This window comes from Mobula birostris, chromosome 5 (assembly GCF_030028105.1).
Source record: "Mobula birostris isolate sMobBir1 chromosome 5, sMobBir1.hap1, whole genome shotgun sequence".
Taxonomy (NCBI): domain Eukaryota; kingdom Metazoa; phylum Chordata; class Chondrichthyes; order Myliobatiformes; family Myliobatidae; genus Mobula; species Mobula birostris.
In genome coordinates, this window is record NC_092374.1 from 114,800,264 (window position 1) to 114,817,917 (window position 17,654).

Consider the following 17,654-nt stretch of genomic DNA (forward strand, 5'->3'; position numbering starts at 1 on the left):
GGTTAGCTCATATGACTACTCAATAAGCTGGGGTTAGGGATTCAACAATATGCAGTTTATATGAATGAATTAGATAAGGGATCAGAATGCAGTGTATACAAATCTGAAGACTAAAATGCATGGTGGGGAAATTGGCCGTGAGGATGTTGCAATGAGACTGTAGAGGATAAGTGATGGGACAAAAACTGGCAAATAGCATATAGTGTGGGAAAATTTAACGTTGCTCACTTTTGGTGATTGAGCAAATTAGTGGGCAAACCATAGCATTAGCTATGATTCTATTAGATAGCAGGACAGACTAGGAGGCCAGGTGGCCAAATGCTGATTCTTTGTCTTGTTATTAAATGTAGCAAGCAAATAATGCATTAGCATTAATTACAACCATAGCGCAAGTTAAGAGTTAGGTTGTCTTTTATGGGTGTTTAGTGAATTAACATCTGCAACATGCATGTAGTTTTATTATCTGCAGCTAGGGAAGGAAGTACATGTCTCAGAGAGGGTTCTGTAATAATATTGCAAAAGTAAATAAGATCTATATTTTTTAGACAGTCCATTGGGCTCAAGACTGACATTATTATAGGGGTGCCTTTCCTTTGCATTATCATACCACAACACTAATGAGTGCTCTATATTCTGTGTGGAAGATACATACTGTGTTCAAAATTATGAGGATTATAGATAGGGTGAATGCAAGCAGGATTTTTCCTCTGAGGTTAGGTGAAACTAGAATTAGAGATCATAGGGTTAAGGGTGAAAGGTGGAATATTTAATGGGAACCTGAGGGGAACTTCTTACTCAGAGGGCTGTGGGAGCATGGAATGAACTGCCTGTGGAAGTGATGGACTTAGGTTCGATTTCAACATTTAAGACAACTTTGGATAAGTACATACATGAATGACAGGGGTATGGAGGCCCATGGACCAGGTGCGGGTTGATGGGACTGAACAGAATAATTCAGTTGTTTACTGTCATTTCCAGTACACAAATGTAAAGGAGAACAAAATAGTTCCAACTCCAGATCAAATGCAGCACAAAAAAAACACAACAAAGTAAAGAACACAATGATAAAAACACACAATAAATGTAAATACATAAGATTATCTATATACATAGATTAATTGTAAGTCTATAAAGAGACACTAGGTACAGGAGTGTCTGTACATAAGGTGACTGACAGGAAACGATAACGTGGTGGTGGCTAGGGGTGTGGAGGGATGGGTTGGTAGGTGGAGGTGTTGGGGGAAAGTAAATGTTTTTGAGTCTGGTGGTCCTGTCGTGGATATTACTAGTCTCCTCCCTGAATGGGAGTGGGACAAACAGTCCATGGGCAGGATGGGGTGGGATCCTTCTTTATGTTACTGTCCCTCATCTGTACATATTGTAGGATGGTGCGGCTGATAAGTTCTGATTTCCCGTTATAGAGCCTTCCTGTCTGCCACAGTGCAGTTTCCGTGCCAGACAGTGATGCAGCATGTTAGGATGCTCTCTACTGAGCATCTGTAGAAGGACATGAGCATAGAATAGCAGTTCTGCATGGTGAACGGGTTGTCCAGGGAGGGATAGCACTACTGGTGGCGGACTTGTCATGCTCTGCCCAGGGGCAGCTTGTCTACCTGCAACCCAGCTAACACCTGTGGCCCCAGGTAACTGTTTGCCATGTGACAATGGCTATACCCCAGTACATCGCCTCAAAAGGTGAGCTAAACTAAGTGAGGATAGCCAGGAACATCCAACCCTGCTGAGACAGGGACATGCCTACCCCAGCATGCGAAGCCAGTTCTGGCAGACTGGGTGGATGGGATCAACTACAGAATCTAGCAGCCAAGAAGGCAAGGCTGCAACGCTTGGTGGAGAGTGAAGGGGATGACAAGGCTCAGTAGGCATCATGGCTGTCAACTTCAGCTGAGCAAGTCTCCAGACATGACAATTTTCATACCATTGGACCAAGATTTTTGTGGCCGGGAGAGTGGAATTGCCCCATTGCAATGGCTTTTTCACTATAACATTTCTCCCACACCGGTTTTTCTCCGTGCAGCTACAGACAAACATCATCCTCGGAAACAATGGACAAACAACACAGACGGGCTGTAGTGTTCAATGACTCAATGACCCTATATCGTATCTCTTGGTACCGCATGTCTACAATCTGAAAGTAAGCACAATGTAAGTCTTGGGCATGAGTCTGCATGTGTAATTAACAGTGCTGTGGTAATAAACAAGACCTTTTATGTCACAACGTAGTACTAGGCTTGATCAAGTGGAGAAATTATACAGAATAAGATGAATTATTTTTTGGGTTTAGAACAATGATAAATCATGGCTCGGATGATATTGGAGACGGAAGAAGAAGAATGCTGTTTGTCCAAATGATCTTGGATTACATTGGCAGGACTCCAGCAGCAACGTCTCAATGAAACGGGTAGGCCAGAACAAAAACTTTGACAGAACTGAATTGTTGGCAAAATGCAATCCTCAGCAATACCATTTATCAAAATTCTGAAGATTACCAATGTGTTCAGAATTAAACTCTGAGGCATCTATATACTATTTTGTTTATTTTAGAGGTACAGCACAATAACAGGTCTTTGTGGCGCAATGAGCCAATGCCATCCAACTACTCCCATGTCACCAATTAACCTACTAACCTGTATGTCTTGGGAAAGTGGCAGAAACTGGAGGCCATAATGGAGGACAGGAGGTCATACTCCTTACAGACAGTGGTGGAATCAAACTCAGGTTGCTGGTGTTATGCTACCATCCTGCCCAAATGAAATAAAGATTAAGAATAACAGTATCAAAACATATAAACCCAATTTAAAATAATTATTAACCTTAATCAGATGATAAATTATAAAATAATCTGTCACATTCTTTCCATTCTTCTCTATCTAAGCAAGATTGAATTTGCTTTGGAGATAATACAACATAGGTTCACTAGATTGACTCATATGATAAAGGCATTACCATATAAGGACAAATTGAATAAGATAACCAATTAAGTGTGCTCTACACTCATTAGAGTTTAGATGAATGAGGCAATCTTGCTGAGTCGCAAGAGACGGCAGTTGCCATAATCTGAGGCAAAGAGAAAACTGCAGTCATAACTCATCAGGCAGCATGTGTGGAGACACAGGAATGGCTAACGTTTCAACCTGTATCTATTCTGAAACTCTGACAATCCCTCTGTCTCTGTAAATGCTACCTGGCCCAATGAATTCCTCCGGAAGTTTTTCTTTCATTTCAGTGTAAGGGTACAAAAGTAAGAAAGTAAATGGTGAAAGTCTATGTCTTAGATAGATAGATACATACATAGATATACTTTATTAATCCCGAGGGAAATTAATTGATTAATTTCATGCTAAAAAAATCTAGAACAGAGTAGGATAAGACATTTAAGACAAAAGTGAAGAGCTGTTTCTTTACTTGGAGGATTGTGAATCATTGGTTACTCTGTTTCAGAGGGCTGTGGATAATCTGCTCTGAGTATATTCTAGACTGAGATTGATTTATGAAAGAAAGAGGCATCTATAGGGGCTCCTCTGTGATTCTGATCCCTTCATACTGCTCAGCAGATATCCTGTCCTTGCTCTGGTAGATACGTCTCTCTATTCCTCACCCCTTTCACTAATGGTATAAGAATCATTGGTTTGTAATGGAACACCGAGTCTGGTTAATAGGAGATGGACCCTTTGTGCCTTCTGGGCCGTGCGTAAGTCAATATAAATGATGACTCAGGACTTATTTGTGAGAGTCATCTTTTATTTTTATCTGTGGATGCAGTTTGGTACAAGAAGTGCAAAGTTATTCATAATTCTTACGCTGGTAACTTCTAATCTAACTCTCAGGGATGGGGGCAGGATGCATGGAGCATACTAGTGGAAAGAATGAGGTAGGCTATCTGGCCCGTTGGGTTGTTGCAAAATTTAATTATATATGGCCATAAGACAATACGACGTAGGAGAAGAATTAGATCATTTGGCTCATCAAGTCAGCTCCACCTTTCAGACAGGACTGATTTATTTTTCCTCTCAACCCCACTCTCCTGCCTTTCCTCCAAAACGTTTAACACCCTTACTAATCAGGAACCTATCAACCTTTGTTTTTAATATACCCAATGACTCAAACTTCAATAAATTCACCACCCTATGGCTGAAGAAATTCCTCCTCATTTCTGTTCTTAAAGGATAACTTTCTATTCTGAGGGTGTGCTTTCTAATCCCAGACTGTCCCACTATTGGAAACATCCTCTCCAAGTCTACTCTATTCAGACTTTTCAATATTTTGTAGGTTTCAATAAATAGATAGATACTTTAACCATATAACCATATAACAATTACAGCACGGAAGCAGGCCACCTTGGCCCTTCTAGTCAGTGCCGAACTCTTACTCTCACCTAGTCCCACAGACCTGCACTCAACCCATAACCCTCCATTCCCTTCCTGTCCATATATCTATCCAATGTAACTTTAAATGACAACAGCGAACCTGCCTCAACCACTTCTGCTGGAAGTTCGTTCCACACAGCTACCACCCTCTGAGTAAAGAAGATCCCCCTCATGTTACCCCTAAACTTTTGCCCTTTAACTCTCAACTCATGTCCTCTTGTTTGAATGTCCCCCACTCTCAATGGAAAAAGCCTATTCACGTCAACTCTATAAGTCCCCCTCATAATTTTAAATACTTCTATCAAGTCACCCCTCAACCTTCTATGCTCCAAAGAATAAAGACCCAACTTGTTCAACCTTTCTCTGTAACTTAGGAGATGAAACCCAGGTAACATTCTAGTAAATCTTCTCTGTACTCTCTCTATTTTGTTGACATCTTTCCTATAATTGTGTGACCAAAACTGCACACAATACTCTAAATTTGGCCTCACCAATGCCTTGTATAATTTCAACATTACATCCCAACTCCTATACTCAATGCTCTGATTTATAAAGGCCAGCATACCAAAACCTTTCTTCACCACCCTATCCGCATGAGATTCCACCTTCAGGGAACTATTCAATATTATTCCTAGATTCCTCTGTTCTACTGCATTTTTCAATGCCCTACCATTTACCATATATGTCCTATTTTGATTAGTCCTACCAAAATGTAGCACCTCACATTTATCAGCATTAAACTCCATCTGCCATCTTTCAGCCCACTCTTCTAACTGGCCTAAATCTCTCTGCAAGCTTTGAAAACCTACTTCATTATCCACAACTCCACCTATCTTAGCATCATCTGCATACTTTCTCATCCAATTTACCACCCCATCATCTAGATCATTAATGTATATGACAAGCAACATTGGACCCAGTACAGATCCCTGAGGCACACCACTAGTCACCGGCCTCCAATCTGACAAACAGTTATCCACCACTACTCTCTGGCGTCTCCCATCCAGCCACTGCTGAATCCATTTTACTACTTCAATATTAATACCTAATGATTGAACCTTCCTAACTAACCTTCTATGTGGAACCTTGTCAAAGGCCTTACTGAAGTCCATATAGACAACATCTACTGCTTTACCCTCGTCAACTTTCCTAGTAAACTCTTCAAAAAATTCAATAAGATTTGTCAAACATGACCTTCCATGCACAAATCCATTTTGACTGTTCCTAATCAGACCCTGTCTATCCAGATAATTATATATACCATCTCTAAGAATACTTTCCATCAACTTACCCACAACTGACGTCAAACTCACAGGCCGATAATTGCTAGGTTTACTCTTAGAACCCTTTTTAAACAATGGAACAACATGACCAATACACCAATCCTCTGGCACCAGCCCCGTTTCTAATGACATTTGAAATATTTCTGTCAGAGCCCCTGCTGTCTCCACACTAACTTCCCTCAAGGTCCTAGGGAGGACCCAGAGACTTATCCACTTTTATATTCCTTAAAAGCGCCAGTACTTCCTCTTCTTTAGTCATCATAGTTTCCATAACTTCCCTACCTGTTTCTCTTATCTTAGACAATTCAATATCCTTCTCCTTACTGAATACCAAAGAAAAGAAATTGTTCAGAATCTCCCCCACCTCTTTTGTTATTACACATAGCTGTCCACTCTGATTCTCTAAGGGACCAATTTTATCCCTCACTATCCTTTTGCTATTAATATAACTGTAGAAACCATTTGGATTTATTTTCACCTTACTTGCCAAAGCAAACTCATATCTTCTTTTAGCTTTTCTAATTTCTTTCTTAAGATTCCTTTTACATTCATAATATTCTTCGAGTACCTCATTTACTCCATGCTACCTATATTTATTGTAGATATTTCTCTTTTTCCGAACCAAGTTTCCAATATCCCTTGTAAACCATGGCTCTCTCAAACTTTTAACATTTCCTTTCAAACTAACAGGAACATACAGGTTTCTCCCATTATCCGAAGATAGAGTGTTCCTATGAAATGGTTCGTAAGCCGGAATGTCGTAAAGCTAAGAAGCAATTACCATTAATTTATATGGGAAAAATTTGTGAGCGTTTGCAGACCCAAAAATAACCTACCAAATCATGCCAAATAACACAGAAAACCTAAAATAACAGTAGCATATAGTAAAAGCAGGAATGATATGATAAATACACAGCCTATATAAAGTAGAAATACTTCTCTACTATCATTGCCACACTGTTCTCCATAATGAAAATCTCACACAAGTGCTCTCAGCAGAAACACTCTCTCCAGTAACCTTTAAGCTATGAAGCTGCCAAATCATACCAAATAACACATAAAAATACACAGCCTATATAAAGTAGAAATAATGTATGTACAGTGTAGTATCACTTACTGGAATCAGGAAAACAGCGCTGAGCACACTGATGATGGTGTGTTGGGCTGAGTCATCATCCTGGCCTCCACCCTCCGGGCAGTGAACCGATACCGATCCTCCAAACCATCCAGTCCTTTTACAGTATGGGCTTCCCAGTCTATGCGTGGAAAATTAAAATCTCCCACTATCACAACCTTGTGCTTACTACAAATATCTGCTATCTCCTTACAAATTTGCTTCTCCAATTCTCGCTCCCCATTAGATGGTCTATAATGCAACCATATAAGTGTTACTACCTTTCCCATTCCTCAATTCCACCCAAATAGCCTCCCTAGATGAGCCCTCTAATCTATTCTGCCAGAGCACCGCTGTAATTTTTTCTCTGTCAAGCAGTGCAACACGTCCCCCTCTTGTCCCTCGGATTCTATCACACCTGAAGCAATGAAATCTAGGAATATTTAGTTGCCAATCACACCCCTCCTGCAACCATGTTTCACTAATAGCTACAATATCATACTTCCAGGTATCAATCCATGCTCTAAGCTCATCCACCTTTCTTACAATGCTCATAGCATTAAAATAAATGCATTTAAGAAATTTTCCACCTCTTACTCTCTGTTTATCACTGACGGTGCAAACAACTTTACTATCTCCTTTTTCTTCCTTCTCCCCTACATCTGTTCCTACACTCTGGTTCCCCTTCCCCCTTGTATCTGGTTTAAATCCAGTGGAGACACACTAGAAAACTACCTGCAAGAATATTTTTCCCCTCCAGTTCAGATGTAAACCGTCCCGCTGGAACAGGTCCCACCTTCCCTAGAAAACTGCCCAATTATCAATAAATCTGAAGCCCTCCCTCCTGCACCATGTCTTCGGCCACATGTTGATCTGCGCTATTTTACTATTTCTAAACCCACCTGCACGTGGCACTGGTAGCAATCCTGAGATTGCTATCCTGGAGGTCCTGTCCTTTAACTTGGTGCCTAACTCCCTGAACTCACCTTTCAGGACCTCCTCACTCTTCCTACCCATGTGATTGGTCCCTACATGGACCACGACATTTGGCTGCTCATCCTCCCTCTTGAGATACTGACAACTCGATCCAAAATATCACGGACCTTGGCACCAGGGAGGCAACAGACCACCCGAGATTCTCGATCTCTTCCACAGAACCTCTTATCTGTCCCCCTAACTATCAAATCCCCTATCACTACTGCTCTCCTCTTTTCCCTCCTTCCCTTCTGAGCTGAGGGTCCTGTCTCGGTGCCAGAGACGCAACACTGCAACTTGTCCCTGGTAGGTCGTCCCCACCAACAGTATCCAAAACGATGTACTTCTTATTGATGGGAATGGCCACAGGGGTGCTCTGCTCATTCTATCTATTCCCCTTCCCCCTACTGACAGTCACCCAGCTACCTGTCTCCTGACTCTTAGGGGTGGCCACCTCCCCGCAACTCCTGTCTATTTCTGCCTCTGCCTCCCGAATGATCCGAGGTTCATCCAGCTCCAGCTCCAGTTCCCCAACTCGGTTTGTCAGGAGCTGCAGCTGGATGCACCTTTCGCAGGTGTAGTTATCAGGGACAATTGTGCTCACCCTGATTTCCCACATCCTGCAAACGGAGCACTCACCTGCCCTAACTGCTGCCTCCATTACCTACTCTTAAGGTAATTAGATTTATTAAAAGAACTTACCCAGCGTTACATCACTCGGAGTGAAGATCTTCCTCAGCCTCTGCTCTATTGATCCCAAAGGAAATTACAGTGTCACAGTGGCATTACAAGTGCACAGGTATACAAATATACAAATATTAGAAGAAAGGTAAGAAAGAATAAAACTAAGTTGCCTCAAACAGTCTAACAGAAGTGAGATCATCACTTCCCCGGCTATTGATTGACTCATTATAGAGCCTAATGTCCGAGGGTAAGAATGACCTCATATAGCGTTTTTTGGAGTGGAACAATTGTCTAGGTCTATTACTAATAGTGCTCCTCTGTTCAGCCAAGGTGGCATGCAGAGTGTGAGAAACACATGTGCACTCCCAGGAGTCTGTGCATCCTCCAGGGTCAAGAAAGCTCACCAATGCCTCTGCTTTCTGAGGAGGCTAAAGAGAGCAGGACTATTCACACCATTTCTGGCGACCTTCTACAGATGTGTAGTTGAGAGCATCCTAACATTCGTGATACAGAAACTGTACTGCAGCAGACAGCAGGGTTTCATAAGGGGTGGTTAAAACTCCCCAGTGCATCATCAGCACCAGCCTACTTGCCATCAAAGAGGCATCTATAGAAAGGGCAGCAATACCATGAATGATCCCACCAAACCTGCTTATGGACTGTTTGTCCCAATGCCATCAGGGAAAAGGCTATGCAGCTTTCACCTCAGGATGAGTGGACTCAAAAGCAGTTACATCCCCCAAGCCATCAGGCTGATCAACATCTCCACTGATTAACCTCCACCCCCCGCCCCCCGCACAACCACTACATTAACATCAGCCACTCTCCTCCACTGCTTCCCATCACCCTTCATTCCCCCTTTGCACTTCCACTTTACACTTACACTCCACACCCGCTACCTACGCTGACACAGTTACTGCCCTGCTGCTACCTTGAAGAGATCTTCTTGACAAGAGTCACTTTGTCGCCTGATCATTTCCTGTTGGTCACCTTATGTACAGATGCTCCTTCAGGTACATACAACCAGTCTTTGTATATAAGCTAATCTTAAACTCACAGTCACACTAAATTATCACACTCAATTACCTGTACATTGTGTTTTACAGGATTGTTTTTTATATTTATATTTATTGTGTTTTTATTTTATTGCCATTTTTTAATGCTGCATCAGATCCAGAGTAATAATCATTTTGTTCCCCTTTACACTTGCCTTCCGAAGAATAAGGCAAACTTGTATAATGAAACTTGACAAAGCTCAGCATTTTGACAGCATTTACAGAGAGAGGAAAATTGGGAAATCTTCAACAACATACAAAATGCTGGAGGAACTCAGCAAGTAGGTAGCATCCAAGGAGGGGAATAAACAGTTGACGTTTCTGCCAACATCTTGAAACTTTGACTATTTATTCCTCTCCATAGATGCCCCCTGACCTGCTGAGTTCCTCCAGGGTTTGGAAATGAGAGACAACGCTTGGTGTTTACCTTTGAAATGGAAAGAACAATGTGTGAGGAACAATAGTGTGATTAATAGCAACAGAACACAATGGGTTAATGAATACACTGGAATTCTGGAAAGCAAATATCTGGCATCTCCCTACATTTTCAGATCACTAAATAGAAATAAAACATGATGAAAATACTCACCAAGTCTGTGGGAAGAAATACAGAGAGATTTATATCTTAAAGGAATTTAGAAATTTTCAGTGAAATGGAGTTAATGTCAACCATTTTTTCAGAACCACAGCAGACAAAGGGTGTGATAACACCTAAAATGGTGCACAGGAGAATATCACAATAGAAATGAAGAATCAAGCAACACACATCAAAGTTGCTGGTGAACGCAGCAGGCCAGACAGCATCTCTAGGAAGAGGTGCAGTTGACGTTTCAGGCTGAGACCCTTTGTCAGTCCCGATGTGTGTTGCTTAAATTTCCAGCATCTACAGAATTCCTCGTGTTTGCGTAAATCTGAAATCCATTTTTTTGCATGTGCCAATCAGCTTTCTGTGCCGTAACTTTCTATTATTACTTGATTGACAGCCAGCAATTGTTATCCATTTAGTTAAGCAAGGAGCAAAAGAACTAAACACGGAATATGCCAGTAGACTTGATATAAATAACAGTAAAAGGCAAGAAGGTATCATTAGGGAATTGGTACTAGAACACTAGGAAAATCACGATATGTTTGAACTAAGTCAACATGACGCTGAGCAAAGTAAACCATGCTTGGCAAATTCATTCAGAAGGTATCTTGCCAGCCACATTATAGGGAATCCGAGAATGCTACTTGCTTGAATTTTCAAATGCAAACACAAGGAAATCTGCAGATGTTGGAATTTCAAGCAACACACATAAAGGTTGCTGGTGAACGCAGCTGGCCAGGCAGCATCTCTAGGAAGAGGTATAGCCAACGTTTCGGTCCTGACGAAGGGTCTTGGCCTGAAACGCCGGCTATACCTCTTCCTAGAGATGCTGCCTGGCCTGCTGCGTTCACCAGCAACCTTTATGTGTGTATGTAATTTTGGATAGCAATTTACTTGGATATATAAATAAAACATTAAATACTAGACATACTCAGCTTCATAGTATTTTGATATTTCAGTTCTGATTTAGCAATAGATAATGAATAGAAAGTAGAGAGCAGGTTTTTTTGAGGTTAGCCCATATGACTACTCAATAAGCTGGGGTTAGGGATTCAACAATATGCAGTTTATATGAATGAATTAGATAAGGGATCTGAATGCAATGTATACAAATCTGAAGACTAAAATGTTTGGTGGGGAAATTGGCTGTGAGGGTGTTGCAATGAGACTGTAGAGGATAAGTGATGCAACAAGAAATTGGCAAATAGCATATAACGTGGGAAAACTTTACGTTGCTCACTTTTGGTGATTGAACAAATTAGTGGGCAAACCACAGCATTAGCTATGATTCTGTTAGATAATTAACAGTGCTCTGGGAGTAAACAAGACCTTATATGTCACAACATAGTACTAGGCTTGATCAATTGGAGAAATTATACAGAATAAGATGAATTATTTTTTGGGTTTAGAACAATGATAAATCATGGCTCGGATGATATTGGAGACGGAAGAAGAAGAATGTTGTTTGTCCAAATGATCTTGGATTACATTGGCAGGACTCCAGCAGCAACGTCTCAATGAAACGGGTAGGCCAGAACAAAAACTTTGACAGAACTTAATTGTTGGCAAAATGCAATCCTCAGCAATACCATTTTTCAAAATTCTGAAGAATACCAAATGTGTTCAGAATTAAACTCTGAAGCATCTACATACTGTTTTGATTATTTTAGAGGTACAGCACAATAACAGGTCTTTGTGGCGCAATGAGCCAATGCCATCCAACTGCTCCCATGTCACCAATTACCCCACTAACCTGTATGTCTTGGGAATGTGGGAGAAACTGGAGGAGACACACGAGGTCATACTCCTTATAGACTGTGGTGGGATCGAACTCGGGTTGTTGGTGTTATGCTACCATCCTGCCCAAATGAAATAAAGATTAATAATAATAGTTTTAAAACATTTAAACCCAACTTAAAATAATTATTAACCTTAATCAGATGATAAATTATAAAATAATCTATCACGTTCTTTACATTCTTCTCTACCTAAGCAAGATTGAATTTGCTTTGGAGATAATACAACATAGGTTCACTAGATTGATTCATATGATAAAGGATTACCATATAAGGAGAAATTGAATAAGATAATCAATTAAGAGTGCTCTACACTCATAAGACTTTAGATGAATGAGGCAATCTTGCTGAGTTACAAGAGATGGCAGTTGCCATAATCCGAGGCAAAGAGAAAACTGCAGTCATAACACATCAGGCAGCATCCGTGGAGACACAGGAATGGCTAACATTTCAACCTGTATCTATTCTGAAACTCTGACAATCCCTCTGTCTCTGTAAATGCTACCTGGCCCAATGAATTCCTCAAAGAGTTTTCCTTTCATTTCAGTGTAGGTGTACAAAAGTAAGAAAGTAAATGCGAAAAATCTATGCCTTCATGCTAAAAAAAATCCAGAACAGGGTAGGATAAGACATTTAAGACAAAAGTGAAGAGCTGTTCCTTTACTTGGAGGATTGTGAATCATTGGTTACTCTGTTTCAGAGGGCTGTGGATAATCTGCTCTGAGTATATTCTAGACTGAGATTGATTTATGAAAGAAAGAGGTATCTATAGGGAACACAAAGTTGCTGGTGAACGCAGCAGGCCAGGCAGCATCTATAGGAAGAGGTGCAGTCGACGTTTCAGGCCGAGACCCTTCATCAGGATCTATATCTATAGGGGCTCCTCTGTGATTCTGATCCCTTCATATTGCTCAGCAGATATCCTGACCTTGCTCTGGTAGATACATCCCTCTATTCCTCACCCCTTTCACTAATGATATAGGATTCATTGGTTTGTAATGGAACACCGAGTCCGGTTAATAGGAGATGGACCCTTTGTGCCTTCTGGGCCGTGCGTAAGTCAATATAAATGATGACTAAGATGACTCAGGACTTATTTGTGAGAGTCATCTTTTATTTTTATCTGTGGATGCAGTTTGGTACAAGGAGTGCAAAGTTATTCATAATCTTTAAGCTGGTAACTTCTAATCTAACTCAGGAATGGGGGCAGGATGCATGGAGCACACTAGTGGAAAGAATGGGATAGGATATCTGGCCCTTTGGGTTTGTTGCAACATTTAAATTTGTATTTCCAAAAGACGATGTGACATAGGAGAAGAATTAGATCATTTGGCTCATCAAGTCTGCTCCACCGTTCAGTCAGGGCTGATATATTTTTCCTCTCAACCCCACTCTCCTGCCTTTCCTCCAAAACGTTTAACACCCTACTAATCAGGAACCTATCAACCTTTGTTTTTAATATACCCAATGACTCAAACTTCAATAAATTCACCACCCTATGGCTGAAGAAATTCCTCCTCATTTCAGTTCTAAAAGGATAGCCTTCTATTCTGAGGCTGTGCCTTCTGTTCCCAGACTGTCCTGCTATTGGAAACATCTTCTCAAAGTCTGCTCTATTCAGACCTTTCAATATTTTATAGATTTCAATAGATAGGTAGACAATTTATTGATCCCAAAGGAAATTAGTGTCACAGTGGCATATGCAAACATACAAATATTAGAAGTAAAGTAAGAAAGAATAAAACTAAGTTGCCTCAAACAGTCTAAACAGGAGGGGATCATCACTTCCCCGGCTACAGGTTGACTCATTATAGAGCCTAATTACCGAAGTTAAGAATGACCTCATATCGCGCTCTTTGGAGCAACGCAGTTGTCTCAGTCTATTACTAATAATGCTCCTCTGTTCAGCTAATGTGCCATGCAGAGGGTGAGAAACATTGTCTGGAATTGCCAGGATTTTCCGTAGGGTCCTTTGTTCTACCACTGCTTCCAGTGTGTACAGTTTGACTCCTATAACAGAGCCAGCCTTTCAGATCAGTTTATTGAGCCTGTTGGCATCACCCATGTTGATACCATTGCCCCAGCACACTACCGCATAGAAGACTGTACTGGCAACCACAGACTGGTAGAATATGTGAAAGGAGAGGCCTGCATATTCCAAAGGACCTCAGTTTCCTCAGGAAGTAGAGGCAACTCTAGTTCTTGTACACGGACTCTGTGTTGGTTCTCCACTCAAGTCTGTCATCCAGGCGCACCCCCACGTGCTTGTAGGTCCTCAACACATGCACGGCTTCACCATCACTAGTAACAGGGAGCAATGGAGGCTTAATCTTCTGAAAGTCCATCACCAAATCTTTTGTTTTACTAATGTTGGGCTGCAGATGATTCAACTTGCACCATTTGATAACGTCCTCCAACAGGGCCCTGTATTCTTCTGTCCTCCCTTTATACACTCAACTTTTGCTGAGTCATCAGATTATTTCCGCAGATGACATGACTCAGTTTGTATCTAAAGCCTGAGGTATACAGGGTAAACAGGAAGGGAACAAGATACCACCCACTCACCATTCTTTTAAACTCCAGAGAGTATAGGCCCAGAGCTATGAAATGCTCCTCATATATTACCTCTTTAATTGCCAGAATCATTTTCATGAACCTCCTCTGTACCATCTCCAATGCCAGCACATCCTTTATTAGAATGGGAACTAAAGCAGCTCACAATAGAAGGAATTAAAATAGTTGGTTCATTGGCTAAAAGCAGAATTTCATTGTGGCCAACAGCTTAATTCCTATTCCCATTCCCTTTCTGACATATTAGTCTACGGCCTCCTCTTTTGCCATGATGAGGCCACTCTCTGGTTGGAGAAAGGAACACTTCATATTCTGTCTTGCTAATCTCCAGCCTGATGATGAGTACATCAATTTCTCCTTCTGGTAAATAGATTTTCCTTTCCCCTTCCTTCTTTTTCTATTCCCTTCTCTGACCTCTTACCTCTTCTCATAACCTGCCTATCATCTTCCCCTGGTGCCCCTCCTTCTTCCCTTTCTCCCATGGTCCATTCTCCTCTCCTATCAGATTCCTTCTTGTCCACCCTTTACCTTTCCCAACCACCTCATTTCACCTATCACCTTCTAGCTAGTCCTCCTTCCCCTACCCCCACCTTCATATTCTGGTGTCCCTCCCCACTTCCTTTCCAGTCCTGATGTAGGGACTCGGCATGAAATGTTGAATGTTCATTCATTTACATAAATTTTGCCTGACCTGCTGAGTTCCTCCAGCATTTTGTCGATGTTGCTTTGGATTTCAGAATTTCTTGTGTTTATAACACATTAGAATACAAAGTTTTAATTAAAATATCTAAAGGCTTTTGTGAAAAAGATCTGCCAACCTCAATCTCTGGATTCTAATTCTCAGAGACACTTCCTCTCACTGCCAATTATATTAGTGGTTTTATATCAAACACATTGAATGTCTGGTTGTATCACCATCTGTGTTGGAGGGGCCACTGTACAGGATGGAAGATAAGTTACATAAAGTTGCAAGCTCAGCCTACTCCATTATGGGCACTGTACCCCCCCCCCATCTTGCATCACCCAGCATCAAAGGCATCTTCAAAAGGCAATGCCTCAGAAAGGACCCTCATCATCCAGAACATGCTCTCTTCTCATTACTTCTATAAGGGAGGAGCTGCAGGAGACTGAAAACCCACACTCAACATTTCAGGAACAGCTTCTTCCCCTCTGACATCAGATTTCTGATTGGACAAAGAACCAACCCATGAACACTCGGCCCAAAACGTTGACTGTACTTTTCTCGATATAATTTAATTGTTTAACATTCTATTGAATTGAAACAAATTTCATGACATATGCCAATGATATTAAACCTGATTCTGATTCAGTTCACTGCATATTACATTCATCTTCGAAGTTATGAGGGCATTGGCAGCTTTGACTTGACACTAAACAGTGCCACAATTTCAAGTCTAACTTTTGTCCTTAGTCCCACGAGCCAAGCCAGACCATAATTTAGCAATTAATACTTTAGTTTTAATTTGGTATACAGGAATATTTCCACTATACCAATTCTTCAGTTGAGTAACTTGTGAAAAACAAAAACAAATCACTATATAATTGTTTTAATTTTGCAATTATCATTAGCAAGATAGATAGTCATCTCAACTAACACTAACATGGTCTCTTTTGATAGGCATGAAATATGTTTTGCATTACAAAGTGTAGGCTATTTCTTATATAAGTAATCAATGCATTTTACTTGAAAGTTAGAAAGTAAATTCTTCCAGAAATGTTATGGGTCATTAAACTTCTGGAAATAATAACCGTCCATGAAATTCTCAGAATCTCGCCTTTTAATTTGGATGCATTTAATTGTCATTTCAGTTTGCAATACTTATGTGCATTCAACCATACACATGCACAGTCATTAGTGCATATGTTGAGTAAATAGGTCAACAAACTGAGCAACAATTTAAGAAGCACATTAGCATTATTTTGAGTTACTGGACACCACAGAAACTGAGATGTCAAAGGAAAAAGGGAGTCTGCACCAGAAAGAGAGCACTAATTCAAGAAGATGGCTCAGTGCAATCTTCTCAAGGGCAATTAGGGGAGAGTGGTAAATGTTGGCATGGACAATGATGGTTATATTCTGAAAAATAAAGAAACAAGAGAGTTTAGCTCTTCTACTGTAAGTCTGCATGTTTGAGACAAACATTACAAAGAAGAATGGTAACTGAATGGCGTCTGATCAAGGAAGAATTCCTAAATCACAGCATTACCGGAATTTATCATTGCATTTTACTGTGCTGTGAAGCCACTGCTGCAGTTAAAAAGGGGATTAAAACCTAATTTGCAAGCTTGATTTGAAGCTTTTTCAACACATGAATAAACACATCTGTCGCTATCCAGGAATCTTATCTGATGAAGATTCACTGATATGTAAATGATATTTCCAGAACCTTTCATCAAAATTGGGAAAGAGAGACACAAATCAGTTTTAGTCACAAATTAGTTTTAGACTAATTAGGGCTTCAGCTTGAAATCCTGACTGTTTATTCCTCTCCATAGCTGCTGCATGATCTGCTGAGTTACTCAGGCATTTTGTGAGTGTTACTTTCAGTTTTCCACAGCAGTGCATCCAGCTCCCACTCAGACCTTGATGTCTGTGGCCTCCTGTACTAGCACAATAAGGCCAAATGCAAGCACGAGGAATAACTTCCTCTTTGACTTGGCATGTTGTAAAGATTAGATTTATTTGTTACATCTACATATAGAGAAAGGCATCATTTGCATCAACAACTAGCACAGTCCAAGGATTGTGCTTGGGACAGTCAGCAAATATCGCTACATTTTAGCTAACTCTAACCCTATGGTACATCTTTGGAATGTGAGAGGAAACCGGAGCACCCGGAGGAAACCCATGCGGGCATGAGTAGAATGTACAAATTCCCTACAGACGGTAGTGGTAGTGGAATTGAAACTCGATTGGTAATTGTTAGCGCTGTAATGTGTTGTGCCAACTGCTACCCTGCTGTGCCTGTGCCTGCCACCTTACCTGCAGGAGACAATAATGAATTCAGAAAATTTAGATAACTCATTCTTTCTTCCTTTTTTGCAACAGCATTGGTCATTTCTGCCTGTCATCATTTTGGCATGCTTTTTCTTTTTTTGTATTATTTCTGTATAATTACGGGGTGTATAATTATGCACCCCAGGTTGGGGACTCCTGTCTTAAAGGAAGATATGATAAGTCATA

General features: G+C 40.8%; 1 long non-coding RNA gene across 2 annotated transcripts in view; it reads right to left on the reverse strand.

Annotated features, from left to right (window-relative positions):
* Positions 1 to 2,650: 2,650 nt before the first annotated feature.
* Positions 2,651 to 17,654, reverse strand: part of LOC140197947 (uncharacterized) — a 45,806-nt gene continuing 30,802 nt past the window's right edge. For both annotated transcript variants that reach the window (XR_011886066.1, XR_011886065.1), the window contains 4 exons: positions 11,836 to 11,941; positions 8,460 to 8,504; positions 6,786 to 6,924; positions 2,651 to 2,759 (listed from right to left, as the gene is read on the reverse strand). This is a non-coding gene — a long non-coding RNA (uncharacterized lncRNA). The remainder of the gene's footprint in view (positions 2,760 to 6,785; positions 6,925 to 8,459; positions 8,505 to 11,835; positions 11,942 to 17,654) is intronic.